At 46.0% G+C, this 23,495-nt stretch overlaps 1 protein-coding gene across 6 annotated transcripts in view; it reads right to left on the bottom strand.

The window, feature by feature from the left end:
• CDH23 (cadherin related 23) overlaps window positions 1-23,495 on the bottom strand; it is a 213,802-nt gene that overhangs the window by 137,217 nt on the left and 53,090 nt on the right. The window lies entirely within an intron of this gene.

The raw sequence follows: 23,495 nt of genomic DNA on the forward strand, positions 1-23,495 counted from the left end.
GCTGCTGCTGAGCCCAAAAGGGAAGGTGGAGGAGGAAACTCAGAGGAAAAGCTAACAACAACAGAAAAAAACAACAGATTCCTCCTACACTGGGTAGCAGAAGCACTTGAAAGGCTTAGCAGGGCAGCCCACAGACCCTCCCAGTTTTAGCCTGGCTGCAGGACTAAAGAACCCCACGGTCCACAGCAGAGAAACATCATCTTTTCCCTCAGAAGACCTTCCATCAGACGCAAATATCTCTATGTATTTAATTATTCTTCTCTTCACTCCCGGTGCCGGCAGACTGTGGCAGGAGCTGTTTTGTTACAGCGTGCAGGAGGAGGCAGAAAAGGTTTTAATTTCACGCCTTGCTCCAGGCGCTGCAATTTTGGACACTGTTTGTTATCTGACTTCTGGCCCTATCTCTGGTCCCGGCACTCCTCAGGCAGCCGCGGCCAGTTGGCTTTTTAATTTATTCTCTGCTAGGATGGGGATTCTGTTCAAGTGAGAGCCCTCACCGGCCAGGCATGCCATTTTAATAACAAAATGCCTTCAAGTTTGGAGATGCAACTTTGTGCCAGGTTAAGTACAGCACTTGCCACTGCTGGGGTGCTGCAGCTCCCCTACTGCAGCAGACAGGGCTGAAGGAACCCCACTGCTGTAAATCTCTCTTTCCTTCAACTTTCATCCAACTGTAAAGAAAAAAATCACCTGGGACTAAAAATAATTCTTAAATCTCCCCTCTCCCCACATGGCTGAACCATAACCCTGAATCAAAGGACCACTTTTCGGAAAGTAAGAAGCAGCTTAAAGCTGCTGCACCGATACCTTCATCGCCATCAAAACTACCCAAGACCATGAAACTCCAGCATAAGGGCCTGAGGTTGAACCTTTCTTGGTCTGTATTTGGTTTGTTCGGTTTTTGTTTTGTTTGGGGTTTGGTATTTTTGTTGTTTGGTTGGGTTTTTTTGTTTGGGGGTTTTGGATGGTTCGTTGGTTTGAGTTTTGTCTACAACTGTGTCCATGTCTTTAGGAAAAGCTGCTGTGGTACAAAAGGCCTCCAAAACATGTATGTGTAGGCATTTGCTCTCCCTGGTGACTTTTAGGACCTAGAAATGTCAGCATGAATCTCTGCTTCCATTTTTAATAGCGTTTTTAGCCCTTTTCCTTGTAATTCAGACTGGAAACATAACACAAAGTCACAAAGACTGGAAGTTGCCTATCATTTTTGCATGCAATGCTGCTGGTCCATGAGCGCCCGCTCTCCAGTGCACAGCCCCTGCTTGCCAGCACACCCTGTAAAGCCACAGCCTGACACCTTCAACACTTGACAAACCCCATCCCCACATGCAGCTGCTGGCAGCATCTCACCCAGGTGCTTGCGGGATCTTTTGTGCCCAAAAGTGAGCCACCCTCTCAGGTGGCAAGCCAGAGTCCTGCACGAGGACTCCAGCGTAACAGCACAAGAGACAGCAAGCAACCCAAAACCCCTGCCAGCTGATACTAACTGCTTCTGTTGAAGTAGAGACATCTCCTAACCTTTCCACCTTGCTTTCTCCTTTAGCACCTCAGCTCTGCTGCAACCATGTTTGGACCCAAGCTCTTCAGAGCAACACCATGGGGAAGCTTTTGCCCCAAAATCCTCAGATAGACACAGCTGCTGATTTTGGTCTTTGTTATGATGTATCTTGGGCTTTTGTCTACCCAAAGCACAGCTTTCTTGAACACTGGTACCAGGTACCTCTCCATAGCAAGCCACAGCTTACGCAGATGGGTGCTTATTTTTCAGCGGAGGATCAAGGATAGCCTGGAAAACTGCTTCCCCTAGCTCTTCAGGCTGACCCTTTGCACAGCAACAAGGCAAAGGATTTCCTGGTTTCAGCACGAGCAAAAAGCAAGGCATAAAGTCACTTTTGCAGACAGACTGAGCACCTTTGAGATGATCACACCGCAGGGGAAATGCTCCCCAAAGTTTTTGTTGTGCAAAACATCTGCCCAAACCCCAACCTCTCTATTTCTTCCAGGGTAGTTTGTCAGTACAGGGTTTAGATCTCTGGCAAAGGACTCACGATGAAAGAAATCAAGAGTAGGTAATTGCTGCGTGAAAATGACAGCGCAGCGATTTACACAGACAAAAGTGGACTGCGGAATACCAAGAGGCAGCCAGCAGCAGAGAATCAATACCTCCCAAGAGGTGGGATTATTAGGGAGAGAAAGGGGCTTGAAAGATCCATAAGTGCCTGATGACTGACTATTGCCAAACCACCGTTCACCGAATGAGAATTGCCTTTGGAGGGATGCTGGGCCCTTGCCAAGGATGTGCATGTAGCCTGGGTACGCTGCCACATCTCTGTGAGGGACTGCAAAGCCGGACAGCGGCACACAGCTGCCCCATCACCCCACCACCTTCCCGGCACCTTTCCAGCAAAAGCTCAAGACCCCCTGCTGCAAAAGGGAGCTCTTCTCTTTCTGGAGTGCACCCTGCTCTGAGGGTGGAAGGTGCCAGGTAACATCCTATCAGTGATTTTGGGTAAACCAGGGTCTGGCATTTTGAACCATGCACTGGCATTTCTATCAGAAGTGCAACAAAAAGAGACAGCAGGAAAAAATGTGGATTCACAATTCTTTTGTTTTTACCAGTGTACCCAAAGCATTCCTGCAGTTATTAAATGAATCAGATTTGTCAATTCCCCTTATTTCCTATAAAAGACAGTCATGTTCCATTAGCATCTTTTAAATAGCAATTCCCAGCTTTGCTCAACTCCTCCACGCTGTAGCCACAAGCAAGGTCCATCCTACAGAGCCTTCAACATCCCCAGGAAGTGACCAGTATCTCTGTTTTACACCTCTCCATAAGCTGTGGGAAGCCACCAGAATCTCCTCCAGCACTCCCAAGTGATGATCACTTCTGGTTTCAGCCCCAGCAAAGCCTCTTACCCACATGAGCTATCCCACTCTCCAGGGACAGACAAGCATCCTCGAAGCTAAGACAACAATACAGGACAACAATATCACTTTGTTTTTCCCTGATACAGCAGGTGTACACCTGCAAATGCATCCTTAGGATCAGTCTCTTGGAAACAAAAATTCATGCAACTCCAGCTGAAGATCTGCCCTCCAAACATGAAGGAAACTCATTTTTAACAAGCATGCCTTTGGGCATTTCAGCTTTTCCTCAAGCACAGGTTTCACGCACCCAGCAGCCCTCTGCCAAAAGCAGGCTGCTGAAAACATAGGCTGCAAGCTGCTCTCAGTGGCTTAGGGGAAACTCATGTTCAACTTAGTGCTAAATACACTCGAAATACAAAAGTTCCCCCTGGATGAAAGCATCCAGGAGACCCAGGAGTCTCATTTTCGCAGGGGATAGCCAATCGCTCACAGCATATCTGGGTAGGAAAAATGAGTAAAAGCCAGAACAGCTATCTCCTCTCTCACCACCGTGCAGCTCCAGTGTGTGCACATCTGGTTTTGTTTTGTTTATGTTTTGGGTTGTTTGTTGTGGGTTTTTTTTTTTTCCCTTAAACCATTTTCCAAAGGTGAAAAAAAATAAATAAGATTTTATTTTAGGAAGAGAAAGGAGGGAGATGACAGTGAAAGCAGGAAGGGAGTGAGGAGGACCCTAAAAGAGCAATTTTTGAAATGTCGGCAGGCAAGCGTTTGTCCAAGGACAGCTTGTATATACTATTTATTTTTCAAAGGAAGGTAAAAAAGAGCTGTTACATGTCTGGGTTTGCACAGTTTAGTTCATCAGCCTGCACAGGAGCTATGCAGTAGGAAAAGAGCAATGCATAAGATACATTCCCTGGAACCTTTTGCCAGCAGAGTTTCCTCTATTACTATTTATTTTCTATTACATGTATACAGGAGGAATGAAAAATGAGGGGAGGTTTTAAACTGGAGGAGCTGTTTGCTAGCACTTAGCTCAGGCCAGGGAAGGTGGGTGGAAAACTAAGGACTCATTATCCCTCTTGGATAGGAGTAGAGAGAAAGCTTCTTCCAGCTTGCAGGAGCTTTGACATGCCTGGCTCAGCACCACCAGTGCCACAAACAGCCCCTGGAGCTCCTCTGGGGACTAGAAGGGTGGTGAAACACAGGGACGAGGGACGGAGGATGACAGAGGCCTAGAAAGGGGGACAGCAGAAGAAAACTCCTCCAACTCCTCTCCTGGCATCTTATGATGGCTGAGCCAAACTTTTTGCACTGCTAAACCTTGCTGCTTCCAGCATCCCTTCCCTGCAGGCTTTCTAGACAAATGACTGTTCTTCACAGCAAAAAGCATCATGACCCCAAAAAAGCAGAACAGAGAAAAAAGGGCAACTCAACCCTTCCATTTTTGAGTTTCACAAGAGGCACGGGACTTAACCTTTACACACACATAGGAACTACCCAGTGTCTAGGGAGAGTCAACAGACTAAAACAAAACAGCAGTTAGAACTAAAACCAAGGAAAGTTCAAGTGGGAGCAGGAAAAAAAACAAACTTTAAGGAAGGGTCATTTCATACCTACTCAGACGTTCACAGCTTGTGGTACTCTGCATCGCCTGACCATGAGCAGACATTGTGCTCTCCTAAGCACAGAAGCTAAAAAGTTCTTCAGTGCAGTGGTCATGGTTGGAAAACGCACACATTTCACAGGATCTGCTTGTGCCCTCAGCATGTCCACTTTACAGACCTGACTTTGTACAGAAGAGCAGCTCACACTGTAGCATTAAAATTTATAATTACGAGAAAAAAGAAAACAGGCTTACATTGGGTCCACATACCTTCAATGTGATTTTTGAAAGCACAGAAATCAACAAAAGATCCTTGAATCAGAAAACCAACAAATGAGGATGGAAGCCCAACAGTCTCAACAAACCACCAGATATCAGCTGCTCCTGAGATCCTAGCCCTCCCCCGAAGCCTCGATGAGAGGCAGTGAATGAACACTCAGCAGCAACAGATGTGGGCTACTTTGGGCCAAAAAGAACAAATGCCAGAGCTGGAATGGTATAACAGTGTCAGCCAAATAACCACTGTGATGTCAGTTCTGGAAATGCTGTGCTGGAGGAAGCAGCCAGCATGACCCCCCAGTACAGGCAGTGGTAGCAGATACCCAACAACAGCATACCATCCCTCTGGCCATCTCTGCTTTGACCTCTCAAGCACCCCAAAATGAAGGTGATACAGACCAGCCACCTCACATGGTCCCAGCCGGAACAACTTCACAGCGATGAAAAATCACAGAATTATTTAGGTTGGAAAAGACCTTTAAGATCATTAAGTCCAACCCTAAACCTAACACTGCCAACTCCACCACTAAACCATGACCCTAAATACCACAGTCAGGTAGCAGAAGGATAACAGAAGGGAGATATAGCAACAATAAATGCTATAAATGGTAAAGAGCTACTAAATCTAAGAATGCCCACTGAAGCAAAACACTGATATCAAAGGAAAATTCACTTGGATGAGGATAACCCAGAAACAAATATTCAGGTTGCAGCTCAAAGTGCACATACAGTTATACATAAAAAGAAGAGAGGGGACTTCTGATATTCTGATATAGTTCTTGTTCTCTACACATTCACTGTACACTTGGTTCAAGTCTTCACCAAGGAAATCAAAACATAGCATCTTGTCAAACTCATGATAAGAAGGAGGATTTGGGAGAATGAATGGTGCCTACTAATCATTGTTGCCAACAATGATTAGTTGTAGCCAATCCCCAAGATGTGAAAGCAGAAATGCCAACTTGGCACTGGTGCAGTATTTAACCCAATTGCAGACCTGTGCCCGTGCACTGTTGGTGCCCACCCGCTCTGCCAGAAAAATCCCATTAAAATGCAACAAGCAAAATAATGTTTCAAGAACGGATCTACTTCAAAACAGCTGCACCCAGCAAACATTATGTGGCCTAAGACTCAAATGCTGCTCTTCTTCCCATCAGTCAGGCTCAGTGAAGTATTTGCTGTGTGGGTTTTGTTTTGTTTATTACTTCTAATGACTTTCTCATTATCATTTCACTGTGAAACATAAATGATGGTTATGGGAGAAATCATATTATTTGGATGGCTTTATTAAATTAGAGAGCAAATCTGTGTATATTTCTGGCTCAGGATAAATGTTTGAACTTTGAGAGGCCAAAATTCATTTTCAGAGAAAGCCATTTTCAGAAGCTCTGGAATCAGTGCTTAAATTTGCCCTCAGCTGCAAGGGAGATGTATGGGGGTATTTCTCAATTTAGTCCCTCCTAGCAATTTAACCAAATCACCAAACCAAAACCCGCTTCTAGTTCCATTTATGAGAAAACTTGAGACTTGTGGAACATAACAGCGAAATAAAGGCAAAATAGCATGGGGGTGGGGGTAGCAATCATCCTGTGTCCATGCCCCTATTCCCTTAGTCCTCATAGGGGGACTTCATTTGGCTCACACATTTTCTGTGAGTTAAAACACTATCTTCACACCTTCACAACAAGAGCTGAAAAAGTGCTTATTTCTCCAGATACTGCTATGGCTTATAACACCGGCACAGCTCTCTCAGAAATAGTAACAGCAGCCAGCAGACATGCAAAAAACGAGCGGTGCCAGTACAGGCTACCTGCAAGAATTAGAGATGTGCCACTTAAAGTTTGTAAGGAGACATCTGGCACATTATTTGAACTAGGGTTCCTGCAGGACCACCGGCAGGACTTAGCTCATGGTGACAGTGGAAGAAAAGTGAGTGTGAAAAACACACAGGATAAGAAAGCTGTTGCTAGATGGGCAGAAGTGGTTGCTGTTTCCTCCTCTTTTCTATCCATCCCTGCCTCCCAGTCCCAGGAGGAGACCAGAAACCAAATATATTTTCCAGAAATCAAATCAAAGGATCCTACAGGCTTTTAAAACCAATATCTGACACTGGAATAAGCCTGTTAAAAAGAATAAATTCCCCTGAGTACACCCAAAGGGAAAAAACAATAGAAAATTGACCCTGATAAGAGATCTGTTAAATGAAAGCACTTCTGCCATGCCAACCCAGAGTATATGGCCCACAACAGGCAAGCTTTGTGAGAGAAATCCCTGCTGGAAAAAGACAGCAAGAAGGGGTGGAGGGAATGTTTGGGATCCTCCATTCAGCATTACAGCAGTGAATGTGATATTACTCACAAGGAACAGGCTCTGAAGCAATCAGCCATGCCTGTGGACCAAAGACAGCCCGAGAATCTTCCCAGGATGAGAAGAGACAGGGGGCAGGAGTACGCCAAGCTGAGATCTATTCTGCTAATAATTCAGAAATCAGGAGCAAAGTAACGTTGGAGAAAAAAAAAAAATAATTAAAGGGAAAGGGGAAGTTTTTCAAAAAACAGCAGCTCTCCGGCATGGTCCATGAGCAGTTGTACTCACAGCTGCTGGAGGACAGAAAGCAGGAGCCAGTCATTTTGCCATCTTTCCTCCATCCCCTTGAGCTTGAGACAAGTAAAACTGCTGCCTCGGGTATCCCAGCCAGCCCTGAACATGCCCTCACCCCCTCTGCTCCAACATCACACAGCTGCTGGGCAGCAGGAGCTGCTCCACCAACTCCACAGCCAAGGGATGTCCATCCCTTGCACAAGGCAAAAAGAGGAGAAAATGTCTATAGAAAATGAGGCAGGCAAACCCAGAACAGCTATCAATTCCTCTCTCCAACCTTGCTTTAAGGAGCTGCAGGAACACAAATACTCTTGGTTTTACAATAGTGCAGCTTCCTTAGGAGATACTCTGGTTCATTCTGGAGCACACAAAAGGAAATGCAGGACCACCACCTTCTCTCCAAGTCATCCTAAGTGCCCTGGGCAGCAGCCCAGCCTGTCATCCCAGAGATCTGCACATAGCAACCATGAAGGAAGGAGGCTGAGATATAGCTAGCTGAGTTTTTCCTGCCAGCTTGGGTTTAAGTTCATGTTAAATCAGCACCCATTTAACTTTAAGTGTCAGATGTGCTAAGGGGATGCAAACTGTTGCTACTTCATCTGGTTTGTTTCCATCTTACCTGGCTGCAGTCACTTTTCTGCAGGACTGTGCGTCAGTCCCAAGGATTTTGTAGGGAGCTGTCATCTTCTGTTGTGTTATTTTAAATCTTGGTCCTCTGCTGGAACAGCAAGCTCAGCTGAAACAGACCTTATTGCAGGTGGTGAAATACATGGCCACAGAAGCATCCTGCCTGTGGATATCAAACCTGTGGCTATTGTTTCACTTAACACCAGCCCACTGTCCTACATGGACCAGGAGAAGCTGGAGTATTCTCTCCCAGGAACTGCTCTCTTACCAGGACAGCTGGGCAGGATCCAGCTCCCCTGCTACTGACCCCTCTCTCACTTCGCAAACAGGTCACACAAATAAATGCAGAACAGCTGGATCTGCGATGAGCTAAAGTAGCACAACACCCACAAAAGGACAAGTCAATTAAAGCCTCCTTCTCACAGACCTTCTGGGAGCTGCAGGCCATAACCACTAACATTTAGATAGTGTCATCACTAACATTTCCCCTCCAAGGCCTCCCACTAGATTGCTGAAAACCCCCAAACGCTCAAGACCACAGCGCTGCTTCTCTGCAAGCGAGGTCCTTTGGTACTTGCAGGCAGACTGTTTTCAATAAATGCCATACAGCTCCTCTCCTTCCTCCTCTATTTCCTTCCTCCACCTCACCCCACACCAGGGTGGGTGCTTGCTGGCACAACCTGGCAGCTCTCTCGGTTTCTGACACCTGCCAGCCCCACTGAAGATGTGATTACACCCAGGGGCCCAGGAGCAGCAGTGTCACAGCAGCATGGCACACACACACAGGGTTGGCAGCTCGTAGCAAGAAACTTCTTCCTAACAAAGATCCCTTGCTAATTAGTAATGAGACCCACCCAGCTGGAACACAGAGTAATGTTATTAGTTTATCCCCCTTCAAGGCGAGGAACTTTCCTGGGTACCTGAAAGGCTGGAGATGAACATCTTCCATAAAGCATCTCTGCTCATTATTTGTAGGACATTGCTACAAACAACTGGCCAAAGGAATGCCAGGAAGGCTACAAACTACACTGTTTTCCCTCAGGTGTAATAATAAAAGTGTATAAAGAGGAGGAAGATAAAGGTGTGAATCCTTCTGCAGAAAGACCTAACCCAGAGGAGACCTCCCTGCATCAAGGCTGAAATGCCCCAGCCCACATCCCAGTATCCCCTATCCTCCCAAGGTATTTAATCTGCAAGTGGAGAGGAGAGTGTTTGCATGAAAACACTGGTTGTGACAATTTCTTGCCTTCACCATAAATGCTTTAAGACAACTCTGGAGCTGAGACAGTGGTAGGCAAAAAACAATCCCATCAACTCTGACAACCACTTTTTGTTCTGTACGAGTCCAGTTGTATCGTATTTTTAAACCCACAGCCAGGCAGATGTTTCAGCAGCTCAAACATAAGCCATGGACACAGCCAGGAGCATACATATCAAGGCATGGTGCCTGAAACCAGCTTCCTGATGCCTGTCCAGAGCCTGCACGGAATAAAAGGTTCAATCGTAGTGGATGGCAACGAGCAATACTGTTTCACACGCCACCTACATAGCATACCTAGGAATAGGGTTGCAACATGAAACACGTTGATGAAGAACTGATGTGACACTCTTTTAGCAAACTCCCATGCCCAGAAACAACGTCCCACTTCTTATAACAAAAGGACAGAAATCCTATAAACACATTTACCCTTTGAAAAACATCTCCTGACACCAAATCAATGGAAATAACCTACGCGCTTCTCCCACAAGAAGCTGATAAAGCACCTGCTTCAAGCACAAGGAGGGATCCATGTCCCATTCCCCCTCTCTCCCAGTGCTCGTCACCCTCTTTTTTCCCCAGAAGCAAGAGCACCCTAGAGGATCCAAACACCCCACCAAATGGATGGGGAGATAGAAGAAAAAAGAGAAGAGCAGCTTTTGGCAACCATATTTTTCCAAACTCATAGAAAACAAGAAAGAGAAAAGCCAAACCTCCTTGGGAGGCAAAGCCTTTAAGTGAAATGTATCATGAAAAAGAAAACTTCTGCCAGTGCTTAAAAAGGTTTTTGACAGGTCTTCATCTGTAACCCACAAACAAATGCAGTTTCTCATGCTCCATGGACTCCAATATCACTTCATAGCAGACATGAACACAACTCTCCATTGAAAAGCTAGAGAAGCAACCACATTAAAATAGCTCTCTTCACTGCTTTTGGGCACACCAGAAATCCTTCATTTCAGAAGCTGAACCTAAGTGCCTAGGAGCACAACCTGAATAGATAGAAATGGATGCTCAGAATCATTTCAATAGCTTTGGGTGGACCAGTTGTGGTTAAGTCAAGCCTGACAAACAAGGCATAATTATACTAGACAGAAAGAAATAGTGCTTTGCCCTATTTAAGCTACAGTCAAGTTTCAAAAACCCCTTTCTTGTCTTAGTTGATGAGAGACACTGACGATAACCCAACAGTCGAGACCTGCCCAGTCATCTAGGGGCCCCTGCTGCCTGGAAGGAGAGGTACAGACAGCAAAGAGTCATCCACCACACACCAGGATTAGGGAGAGAGGAGAGAAATAAGGACCCACTTCAGACCTAGGACATCAGACAGCATGTGACACAGCAGTAGGACAACCTCCTTCATGCCTTACTCTGCAAACAGATTGTTATTCAGGGAAGTAAACCAAGCAGTCGAGGCAAGAAACTTTTGCAAGCAGCTTCTCAACATGCTTAGCCATAGCAACTGCCTCAAAAGCAACATCTGATACAAACAGGCATGATGCCAGAGTGGCACCACCACAATGCGATGCTAAAATACAGCCTGTTACCAAGAACAATAAGTGAGAGATGGCCAAGAGTCATAGGAATGCACAAGTCAGGCCTCCAGAACAAGCTTTCCAGAACAGAAAGATGAATGGAAAAGAAGAGAAGGCCATCTTCTAGAAGATGGAGATGCTGAAAGACCCATGTCACAACAACAGCCCAGAAGGTACCTGCAATAAGTGCACCAGTCACAGCCTTGTCTCTCAATTTCAAACCTCAAAACAGCTACAAAAGCACTGACTGAGAAGCAGTCCCTGGCTACCTGCTTCACAGCTCACACTATTTGTCCTTGCTCATACATTTAGAAGTTTAGACAGCATGACCTATGTGCCCAGAGAGTCCCTTTTTAAGAAATTTACAAACCCAGCCACATCTGGAAATCCATATCTCATCTGCATGACTTGAGCAGAGCATTTTTTACCTCTTAATTTTGTGTTAATTTTGGTTCCTCGCTTCCTGTCTGCAGAGTTTCCAAGATTTCATGTCAGCTACTAACTCATCCCTCCTCCTGAAAGTGGGATGAGCAGCTACACAGCCTAGGTTTGTCACCAGCCAGAGGAACCCTCTAGAAAGAAAACCTGCAGGAGAGAGATAAGAAGCATCTCCTCCAGTCATCAGAATTCACGGAAAAGACCAAAACAAATATTAATGAGAGGCACTTAACTTCGCCTGCTTGGCAATCAATAACGCACGACAAGGTACACAATTGGGCCACTCGCTTCACGCCGTCACTGTGCTGGAGATACAAACTGGAGGGGTCTTCTGCTAATCCCCTCCTTGAGGTCATGTCAGCAGCTCTCCAAGCCCACATCCCCTTCTACACGCTCCCTCCATTAGCGAGGCAGGGAACCAGAGTGGTGACTAACATTTCACAGTTATGCTTAATAATTACATTCATCCCAACCAGCCTTATTCCTGTTTATGACGTTAATCTAGTCGTTCCAATTACTCAAAAATATCACCTGTTTGGCCATGCTAGTGAATGCTGTGGAGCATTTCTACATTTGTGGGTGGCATTTGCACAATAGGTGTCAAGGGGAGGGAGCATGGGGCTGCCTGGTGGGGCTCCGCTCTAGTGTCCTACATGGGCAAGGAGCACAGTGAGAGGACATGTCCACAGATGGATGCAGGAGATGCTGTCCAAGCTACAGGGACTCATTCAGAGAGTGCACTGATGCCTGCAAGCACGGAGATTGCAGCTCAGGAACCCATTTACCTTTCTGTGCTTGTTTCACACAAAACCTTCATCTGTCACTAGTCTGGTTTCTCCTCCACACCACCCCTATAGTGGCCATCTCCTACCGCCCTCCGCAAGCACTGGGCACAGGAGGGTGGCTAAGAGGACCCAGCTGAGGGGGTGCTCCCTCCACCTCCCAGTCTTCCAGGAGGATTCCCAGGCTGGCATTTGAGGGTGCTTCAGCAGGTCCTGCGGCACAGGCTGTGGGAAGACAATGGCTTTCTGCTCAATTACACTTCACATTCCAATTCCATAATGCTCTGATGAGGCTTTTCACCAACCTCCATTCCCCTACCCTCCAAAAAAAAGCACGCCTGCCACAGCTCAGCCTCAAGTGCAAACATGTAAGAGGGATGTGACTCGCAGCCCTTGCAGCCAGTGTAACGCTTGGCTCCTCCTGTCCCTTCCAGCCATCTTTCCTGAATGTCTCCTCTAAACTGCCTTTTCCTCACCAGGCACCCTCCTACCAGGGATTGGGCTCCTTCTTGCTCTTTTTCCAACCTCCACTTGTCTCTTGAACTCCCAATCCCAAAACACCAGAGGCCTAGAGATCAGCCTCCTTGGAGATGCATGTTAGGTGCAAACAGAAAGCACCAACACTGCTGCTTGGGCCACCAAACATCCTCATACAACCCCACAGAGACAGGGGCAGTCGCTTTTGCTCTTCTTTTCGGAAGTGCTCACAATAAGAAAATAAGAAGGATTCACTGCTTCATAGTACTAAAAGTAAAAAATAAGTCTAATGTTTTCCAGAGAAGAGCTGAGCTTCTCCTGACATCATCTGAGCAGATCAAAGATGATGTGGGAGCACACAGCAAGACACTAGTTAAGGCGATGATGATGATGAGGGACTCGTGATGAAGCACATGCTCTGGAGATATAACTTTGCTGAAAAAGTACCATTTGCCCTGCAGACAGGGCTAGGTCTTGTGTTCAAGGCCCTCAGAAGTGGAGTGATCAGGGGAAAGACTTGTAAAGAAGGCACCCTGTGATGTGTGGTGGGATACCAGACTGGCCCACCCACAGTAGAAGGATGCAGGCTTCCAGCTTTCTCACAGCCCATTCCCTGAAGCTCATGCAGCCCTCAGACCTAAGCAGGAGTTTGCACACAATGTAGATGTGCTCAGAGGAATGTTGCAGCTATGTCCACAGGGCAGAGACATCCCCACTTGCATGACATCCATTCCCCTGTTGACTGCAAGAACTGGGGTCAACTGCAGTGCCGTAGTCCTCGGGGGCTCATACCAGAAGAAACAGCCTCCTTCCAAAATTTCCTTCCACAAATGCACAAGTTATATGTAGGAAAACAAAATATCCACCTGTCCTGCTATTTCACCAGCCAGCTGAAAACCCCTGTGATGCTTCATGGGCCATCAGCTAACCACTGCAGTGGAACAGCTCTATGCTTTAAGCCTCTCAGCCTACATCAAAGGCAAAGCATGGGCAGCACATCTCAAGAGAGGGCAGCTTTTTCTCCTGGGATGCTGAGAAATCTGCACACGCACATCTGGCTGCGTATTCCCAGCACCTTTAATAGAGTGATTTTCCACGTGCTGGCTCAGTAGCTCCTGACCCGTGTAGGGTTGGGGTCCTCCAAATCACACACACAGCAGAAATCTTTCCCTATTCAGGTTGCCCATTAAGGTCTGGTTATGGTATGAAACAGAAGTAGGTCCTTCTTCATCTAAAGCTCAGAGAGCTGTGCTCTCAGCTTACCTCTAAATAAAGATTTACAGTTAGAGAAAGATGTTTATATCTTCCACTCCTGATAACAAACTTAGAAGTGCTAAAAAACATGCCTTGGATGAACCTACCAGTTACAACTCATTTTTTCCTCCTTAAATACCAGTAAGAAGGTAGAGCTGGTGGCTACCCTGGCACAAACTGCCATACCCCAGGTCATCTAAGCAGGAGTTGCCTCCAAACACATATGAAAAACCAAGACTCATCACATGTAGGCTGGACAGAAGGTGGCCAACTTAATTACTATCTCCTCTTCTCACTTCCCTCCTTCCCATTACCCTTTCAAGTTTGATTTACAATTGTGGGCCAAGCCTAGCTGGAAGTGACATATCAACATAATGTAAACCAAGGCAGGTTTGAAAAACAGAGAGGCTGTCAGCACTGTCAGCATAAGCATCACCTGAGCTTGGAGGAGACAGAGAGGCTGTGGCTGAATACATCGCACTGGCACCCCAGTGAGACCTTCTGGACCACTCTGCACAAGCTCAGTCCCTGGAAATAGAGGGACAAACAACCACCATCCTACACAGGGTGACAGCCACTAGCTGTCACCCATGCACCTCTTCACACTTAATTATTTGGAAACATACTGCATTAGGACACAGAGCTGCCTTGCATGGCTCTTTGTTGAGATCCTTTGCATGCACGTGCAAGCACATGTGTGCACAAAACCACCTTGTGAGCTGCTCATACTGGAAAAAAGAGGAGGGCCTGACATTTGGATAGCAAAGCAGAGCAGCAGAAACACAGCAGGAGTCAGGAAAGGGGCAGTGGGGAGGAAAAACGCGAAAGTGTATTTGCAAAGCTCATTTACCACACATTTGCACGGTTCTGCTGCTCAGAAGGGAGGGAGGCCTGATGGCAACATTGCAGCGGTGGACATGATCTCCATAGATGCCCAATGGCTCAGTATATGGTGCCCCCGGGCCAAGCCTTCCCACTCGATATCATCTGTCTAAACCCACAGCCAGCCAGGTTCGGTTTGCATCCTCATTTAGGAACAGGAAAAAAAGAAAATAAATAAAGAAGAAAAATGTTTTTTAAATCTCTTGTAAAGCAAATCCTGAAACTTAAAAACTTTCAGTTAGGTTTTTTTTCTTGAAACAAAGCTGCCTTGAACCCTATATTCAATTTTCTTGCTCTTTTCATTATTCACACTGACAAAAATACATCAACCACATTTTAAGTTTCAACAGCAATTAATGGTTGAAATTAAGTAATAGCTACCTAACACTGACTGAAACTTCCTCCTGGATCAAATTTCTTCCATTTGTAATGAAAATAGTTTGAAACTGATACAAACAGTTCAGTTCACATGTAAATATTTAAATATTTGCAGGAGAGACTGATTTAGTCTATTATTTTATCACAAAGTATGACCAGTAGTAGAAAGCTTATTATACATGACTGTCACTGACACACTATAAACTAATACAACACAAAATGCAATTCTGAAAAAGAAATTGGAACGTATCTATTGCAAGAGCGCTTTTTATCGTTTTTTTCAACACTATTTCTGCTCAGCTTTGCAGTCAAAATGGCAACATTTTTCCTAAGTATTTCCATCCTAATTAAAAATGGCATTTTTATTGAAAAAAAATGGTTTGACAAGCCTCTTCTGACAGGTCTAGCTTCACCTTTCCTAGATGTACTGAGTGAGGATGCTAGTATGTGCCCACCTCACAGGTCGGCTGCTGAGCTCAATTCTTTCAGTAAAGAGCCTGTATCCTAAAACAGCAGCAGCTGGGGCACCGTCCCCCGGTACAGTGCATTTCAGTATGACCTTAATCATACCTTAATTTAGGAGGCATGATTGAAAAAGGAGCCCAAACCAATAAACTGCATGAATATATAGGTAAAAAAATAATAATTTTCAGTGAAGGCTATTTCGTTGCATTGCACCGAGCAGTTGCTACCTGCGCACTGCCTTCGCAGCCTGAATGTGTTAATAAACACTTCTACAGCCAGGCATGCTCCTGCTGCCGACTTAAAACATGATGTACGGAGAGGGAGGTAAACAAAACAGGGATTCAAAGGGAGGGGATGGGGCTTTTGCTGGCTGGCATGAGATAATAAGTTATATCCCAGGCTTCTGGAAGAATATTGTAACCAGAGGAAAGAAAGATAAAACAAAACTAATTGCTAGCAGGTCACATTCATTAGCTCCTCTGCCTGCTTCTGGCAGCAGAGAGCCCTTCCTCCTGCCAGGGACAAGGAAGAGACCTTGAAGCCATCTGCTGCCCAGATGTGTAAATGTAATTATACCGAAAGGGCTGCGCTCAAACCCCCCCTGCGGGTGCTTCTAGTCCCCTGGAAAAGAACAGCCTTTCAGCCCAAACCTAAATTTCTCCTGCAGCAAGAGATGCTGCGGGACCACAAACCACTGCTTCTGCTACGGAGGAAGCATGTCCTGTCAGAGCTACCCTGTCACTTGCTGCCAGCAGGGTCAAGGGGATCCCTAGGAGCCATCAGCACTTGACACTGGCCATCCTGAACTCAGATGTCATCCTGGCCTCAAGGATGGGTCTGGGCCAGACACCTACAATAAATTCAGTGCTTTGAAAAAATCAACAAGGGACAGGCAGATATGGGGCCTCAGCACCTATATGAAATAACTCCTACAAAGCACCCAAGAGCATGTCTGTGTCCTGGGGCTGCTCAGAAGCTCAGCAAATGAGATTCCCTTGTCCCCATTTCTTCCAAGAGGAACGATTACAGATTTGTCTAAGGTACCTTTCCCCTCTTTGTCTGGGTGCTCCTTGCTTAAAGAATGCTTCTGTATACTTTCTCTTCCTCTGCCCCAAGAATATTTCTTTGGCTCCAGCAGTCTTATTTTTCCTAGCACGATGGCTCCTCGAGAGAGGCACCAAATTGCTTGCTGCCCCACACTAGCTTTCTTTTCAGCTCTAAATCTGCGGTTTTCTCCCCTTTCTGTTTTCTCTATTCCCCATGTCTACCCAGCATTACATTGGTCAGAACAGCACGACTATTTCTAATTTTCAGGCTGCCCCCCCTCTTTCCTGCAGTATTCTTCCAGAAAGAGCCAAAGTTTTGGCTGGTGGAAATGACTGTTATCTCCAGGACACTTTACACATTACTTCCACGCCATTTGGAGTTTTCCACCCCAGTAGTTTCTGTTGCATCTCTCATTTCACTCCTCAGGCACGTGCTTTAAAGGACCAGGGTCTCCTATTCACCCGTGAAGCCATATAAGGGGCAGAACTGCCAGAGGTGGAGACTTTCTTTCTCCCTAAGACGTCAGAGCATCACCCAAGATCCTCTGATGCTCTCCACCTGGCGTCACTGTATATGCATCAGCAATAATGGCAGAAACTTGCATACAGATGACCTTCAGAGGGAAGGATGCTTCCAGGTCTGAGCACCTACTTCCTCACACAACTTCCTCCATGCAAGGAAAGGAAAGACCTCCACCAGTCTCCCAGTCCTGTTCAAACCCCCATAGCCAAGTCGCGCCACTCAAATCCTCCATGTCTTATCATACAGATGCAGCATGACTCCTTAACAACACCTTACCTGTTGAAAAGTTAAAGTCATGGGGACATCTCTGATCTCAGCTGTACAAACCCTTTAGCCCAAAAACTGTGTTTTTCTCAATGCACCATAGCCTGTTTTGTTTAAGTGCCTTTCTTTAGTGCTGGTGGAAAAGAGCAGGAAGAAGATGGCAGCTGTCTCCTGATATGCTTCCAAGCTCTTGCCCAAAGGAACTGCCAGCATTCGAAAGCCAGAACAAATGCTCAAGACAGCACCCATTCTTCCCTGCACTTCAACAGCTTGTTTATGTTTTGGTTGCATGTGGAAAGTGGGGACCTTTATGAATATTTATAAACTTGCCCCAGAGCCAAACGTACCCAGTGTGCCAACACGCATGGCATCCCACCCGTCAGAGTAAACTCAGCCTGATGACTTGTGCATTATTCACATCCCTCAGTCCCTATCCACTTGCTACTTTCTCAGCTCCTTTCTGCTCTTCCATGTCAGTGCAAGCCAGGAGACAGGCACTTGCACAGGCTCTTGATTACTGATGAAAAAAGGTGCCCAATGGCACTGCTGGCAAAATCTCGACTTGGCAATTTTCTCCATGTAAATATATGTTTTAACATTCAATCTTCCTGAGCAATATAGAAATAGTCCCATCTTGGTGGATCATGCAGGCTGAGGTTGAGAGAGGAGGGAAGAAGACATGATTTCTTTGAGGGATATTATATTCTACCTAGTGATTAGAGAGCAGATGGAACCTTCTCAAAAGGATTATCACATCCAGCTAAGAGATGGCTTTTTAATAGATGGACAGAATGCCTGCACTTAAAACTATTGAAAGGAAGGCACAACGTCTCTCTGCTTCCATGAGTTTGCTGAACAAAGTTGGAAAGTAATTTAAGGTTGCTAAAAAAATAATAATTAAAAAATATGGAAAGGTGAAGTACAATTTCACGGTGACCAGCTCTCTGAAGCCAGAGAGACAGCATGGAGATCTAACCTGCTATGATGTCAGCCAACTATTCCGTCAGGGCTGATGAAAACTGGCTATGAAACCCAGCAACAACAAGCACAATTAAAAATGAGGATGCTTGGGAAGTTTGATAAATGTTTTGCGTGCTGAAGATTATTGCCACGTACCTGCACAACAGAGACCCTCTTGCTGCAGCGAGCACCAGTCGAAGCCTCACCTCCCACTTCTCCAGCAGGCACCAGAGGTGAGAGATGACCCTAGGTCCCCAGCACCAGCCATGCCAATGGGATGCCAGGGTGGAGGGGAGACAGAGATGCTTACCTACCCAGGAAAGAGAACTGGCTTGCGTCTGGCCGATAGTGTTTAATGAACACAGCTTGAATAATTCACTAATCTGTTGCCTTTCTAGGAAGTTTTTTGAAAAAGCACACCAAACCACCATAAATAAATAAAAGTTGCATCTGAAGTGCTGCAGAGGAGTTCAATATGCTTGCAAATTTTGCTTGTACAAAAGTGGCGGAAGGAGGGGAAGGCTGGATAACTTATTCATTGTAAATTATTTGTTCAGTTCTAAAATCCACACAGAAGCATAAGATCAGGGAGACAAGAAAAACAGTGAGCAAGGAGAAAGGGGGGAAAGGAGGGGGGAAGGAAGGGGAAAAAAAAAAAAAAAAAGAAATGAGAAAGGAGAGCAGCCAGCAATGATTATAGGCCATTTTGCAACATGGCAGGAACATCTTTCTTATCAGCTCTGTTACCACAGCCTTCAGTGTAAAGATTCTTTTTTTTAAAGGAAGAGGGAAAAAAAAACCCAAAAGGTGCCTGGAAGCATGTAAGGGAATGGCTAATGCAGCTGAAGTGGGAACTCATGCTCATTGCAGCTGCTTCATATGCGCAGCATCAGGCCTTGGAACCATTGCAATAGAATTATATGAGCCCCTGAAGACTCCCAGGCAGGATGGCATGGAAACTGATGTAATTACAGACATTATTACCATTAAAGCAAAATAATAATTTTAATTACAGCTAGAGCTTTGGGGGTTTTCTCTGAACCTCCCTACCCCTGGTCACCACCTAGTATGGTCTGGTTCCAGGCTGTGTAATGGGACAGGGCAGTGACGGTTCCCTCCTTTCTGTCCCCTCCCCACCAAACACTTTTCTGCACAATTAAAGAAAATTCATAAAATCCACTATTTCAACTACATCACCATATTAAGGATGGAAACTGTGACCAACAGCTTGCAAAGGCTCAATCCCAAAGGCTGCTCCAAGAGCAGAAGAGACTGCTGTCGATTATAAGTGCCCGGTTGCCCCCCAGTTGAAATAAATTAGTAAATCAGGGCTGAGTTCAGGAGATGCGACACCTGCAAGCTGGATTACAGGTACCTAGCCAATGCTGTGAGCTGCCCAGAAACTTTTCTTTTTATTTTTGAACTCCTTTCCCACAGCTCTTACTAGCATTTGCTTGAACTCAAGACAAGATGAGCAAATTCCCAAGGCAGATGGTTGTGGTTACAGATGCAGTGGGTGCCTTTCAAAAATAGAGCCCCCTTATAATTACTATCTCCTGTCAAGTTACAGATAGTTCTGTGTGGTGCAACTGTTATCTCGTGAATGTTTGGGGTGCTAAACAGCAGTCTACGGCCCAGAGCCTGGCTGAGGACAGCTTTTTGCTGGAAGATGTAACCCAATAATACATATTGCTTTGTAAATCATTGCATTAAATGTAACAGAAGGAATGAGGTGAAGAAGGCTCCAAAGAAGAGAAAACCCTACTGGAAACCTCTTGAGGGGACATTCAGTGAAGAAACCAACAATTAAGTGACCTTTCTGCCAGCACGTGAAAATTGCTGATGCTCCAGGCCCAGGAGAAGGCCATGGACAGTTCGAACTTGATCAGCAAGCTCAGTATATTGGGGGTGGTATGGAGGAAAACAGCTCTTCACAAGAAGGTACTAGACTTGGTTACCATGCCACATAACAGCCTCAATGTTTGAGGAACCTCCTCTGCAGGGCCCAAGATGTGCTCCTGTAGATAGCGTAGCACCTGGAAGTAGCAGATGCAGAAGAGAGGCTTGCAGAGCCATGCCTTTTAACCATAACCTTAAAGGTTGTTCACTTCATAGACAAACAGAGGGCTGTGTGCCCCAGAAGGTCTCATGCCTGGAAGCTGGGACTGGAAAGCCTAGCAGGCACCCACGGAAAACAGTCCACCCTGATCCCAACACCACACTATATGCCACAAAACCAACGCAGGGCTTGGCTCCACTTCACTTGCTTGCTTCACATAAAAGCAATGACATGACAATCCAACAAGACTGAGTTTCCTACAGATGCAGTGAAATGGAAAAATAGATTAGATAAAGCAGATCAGACTTGTCAGAAACTGAGGCACCGCCACAACAGCCTGCTATGGGCTCAGCAATAAATGTCTCCCCATTTAAAAGCCAAACCCTGAAACTCCTAGAAACATGGTACCCTGGGGCTGGGTGAGAATGAGGAGGGTAAAAAAAGAGTGCAAGAGGTGAAGTGCAAGGGATGCATCCAAGAAGAGAACAAGCCCTGAAGGTCAGAGTAGCAAGCACATGAGCAGCTAACTAATGTACTACAGCAACACCACAGGGCAGGGACACAGGCACACACATCCTAGCAAACTGGAAAACCGTAAAAGTCTATTATAGCAAATCAAACAGCAGCCAGCATGACAGCCATTAGCCTGAAATGAATACATGAGAACTTAATGAGCTCTGTCGAGGCCAGCTTGGTGAATTAAGTTGCCAATTCTAGCAGGATTCCCCTTTTCTTTACAGACTTGAAAGTATCCATACCGCCTTGTTGCCTTTTGACAAGCAAATCATGGGGCGCCCTTGCCCAGACAGGACGGACGATTACGCTGGAGCAATATCCCTCTCCTGACACATGGGCCCTTGGTCAGCTATTCCAGGCAGGTGCTGTGGATGCGATTAAGACATGACAAGCACGGAGGACCAATGGCATCAGCCCAACACATGAGCAATCCCCGGTCTGGATATTTGGAGCTGCTGCGATGCAGAGTCCACAGTTAAACTGGGCATCCTCTCCCCTCTCCCCACGCTAGAGAGGAATTGCAGTCTGCAGCCCATGCTCAAATAAATTTCCATTCTCATATCAAGCAGACTGCGTAAAACGCCAGGACGGGTATTTAGAAGCAGTATTGTTTTTAAAGGTCAGTTTACTTCATGTTCCATTTATTTATGCACACTCTTCTTTTGACTTTCCCAGTGCCACACAATAGCAGTGAGGTTTAAATAGCCTTTCTGTTGCTGCTCCATTAGCTAGGACAACTGCAAATCGATACATCCATTTATCTCAAAATTAAAAAGAGAGAAACTCTCATTAGCTGCCAATTCTGCACAGAGCCAGTCTATGCAAAGCCACGCTAGCGCTTCTGCTAGACTCTTCTCTGTCCCCAAGCTCCAGCCCCGGTTTATTCATTAGCCATAGGCCTTTGGCTTGGGCTGGATAATCTTTGAGGCAGATTTTGCTATCCACACTCTCACTGCTCACCCTCCCCTGAGCTATCTGGATGGTGATCCAGGGACACTATCTTCCTCTACCCATGACCGGTTCTCCAGCCTCAGCTGCACCCCAGGTGTCCCCTGGCTCCAAAAGCCTCAGCTTCTGAAGGCACATCTCCATGCTCTGTCACCTCCAGCTTTGAGTATTTGTGAAGAAGCAACAGGGAAAACACATGGCCCAGCAAAGCTCTCAAAGCAAGTGGGCATCTCTTCCTTGAGGGCCATGTCAACACATGCATAGTTAGTTCATCATTTACATCTCCTGTGGGCCCTTGGAAGGTCCTCTTTAGATGGTGGGCATCTTTAGATGCCCTGCTATCATAGTGCCTGACAAGGAAAGGCTCTCTCCCCAGCAGAGGAACAGAAGCGCCTCCAGGATACCAGCTGAGCAATGCATTCGTGGCTCATTACCCTCTGATCGGTGCCCTTGGTTAAAGATCACAGATAAAAACTGGAAACTGGCACATGGCATCTTATAATTAGATTAGGCCAACCTCCAGAAAAGCACAGCTTTAAAGGCCAATTGGCAAAGCAGGAGCACTCGGGGAAGCACTGTGCTTGCTAAACCCCACTTTCCATGTCTCTCTTCACGTGGAGTAGGGAGTCCTCTTACCTGGTGTGGTAAATAGCAAAACCATAGGTAAATCTGAGGGCAGGGGAGAGGAGACTGTTCTCCTTCAGTCCTACTGACATTCCTTTTGCTTTGCAGACCTGTGCAGACAGACCATTACCAGGAGAAGCAGCAGCAAAGCAAGACAGTCAACCATCAGCTTCCAGAGGTCCAAGCAGAAAGGCAAAAGTGAGGAGCAGCTCATGCAGGTTTTGCCAAGTCATTTCTGCACTGCTCATGCTTTAAAGAGGAGAAGAAATGACTCTGACCCAGTGTCATTCTCAAAGGGAGGTTTCAGATGACTTGGTGCAAAGATGAGACTAAAACTCCCAGCTCATACATCACAAGCAACTTAATGAAGAAACCTCATCCTCACAGCAGAGGAACAGGGAAAGATCAAAGCCCAGCACGGCAGGGCACCAGCAGCCAGCATATTAAATAAACCATTGTAACACAATCGTTTGTACTTCTCAATTACCGTAGACTGCTTGATTTCACACACACAGAACAACACTTGACCTCATGCACACCCGAGGCATGCCCTGGGAAAAACAGGCTCTGTCCTGGCACCAGGGTGTAAGAGGGAGAGGTTCCTTCCACTGGATGACATGAAGTGCCCTACTAATTCCCTATTTCAAATATAATATCCTGACCTTATCATCCTAGCATCAGCAAGCACCTTGTGCTCAACATCTTTAAAGCCAAAATTCACATCAGATCTGTAAGTTCCTGGTGTATTTCTGCAAAGCCGAGCTCTAGGTGAGGAAGCTCTCCCTGATGGTATGACTAGTATCACCTTCTTCGCAAGGACCAGCATGGAGAGAGAGCGGCAGAAGTCTGGGGAAATTGTTGTTGGAAATGTTCCAACACTTGGCTGGATAAAGCTGTGAGCAACCTGATCTAACATGAAAATTCTCTCTACTCTAGTGGGAGCTTGGGCCAGATGATCTCCTGTGGTCTCTTCCTACCTATGTTATTCCTAGGACATCAGGGGACAAGTCCTGCTACAGAGCTGTTAAAGTAAACCACCAACAAAAGCAGCAGCCTTTGGGCAGGACTCTGCCAGAAATCAGCTGTTTGGATAAATATTTATCCCTGC

Source organism: Strigops habroptila, chromosome 5 (assembly GCF_004027225.2).
Source record: "Strigops habroptila isolate Jane chromosome 5, bStrHab1.2.pri, whole genome shotgun sequence".
NCBI classification, from domain to species: Eukaryota; Metazoa; Chordata; class Aves; order Psittaciformes; family Psittacidae; genus Strigops; species Strigops habroptila.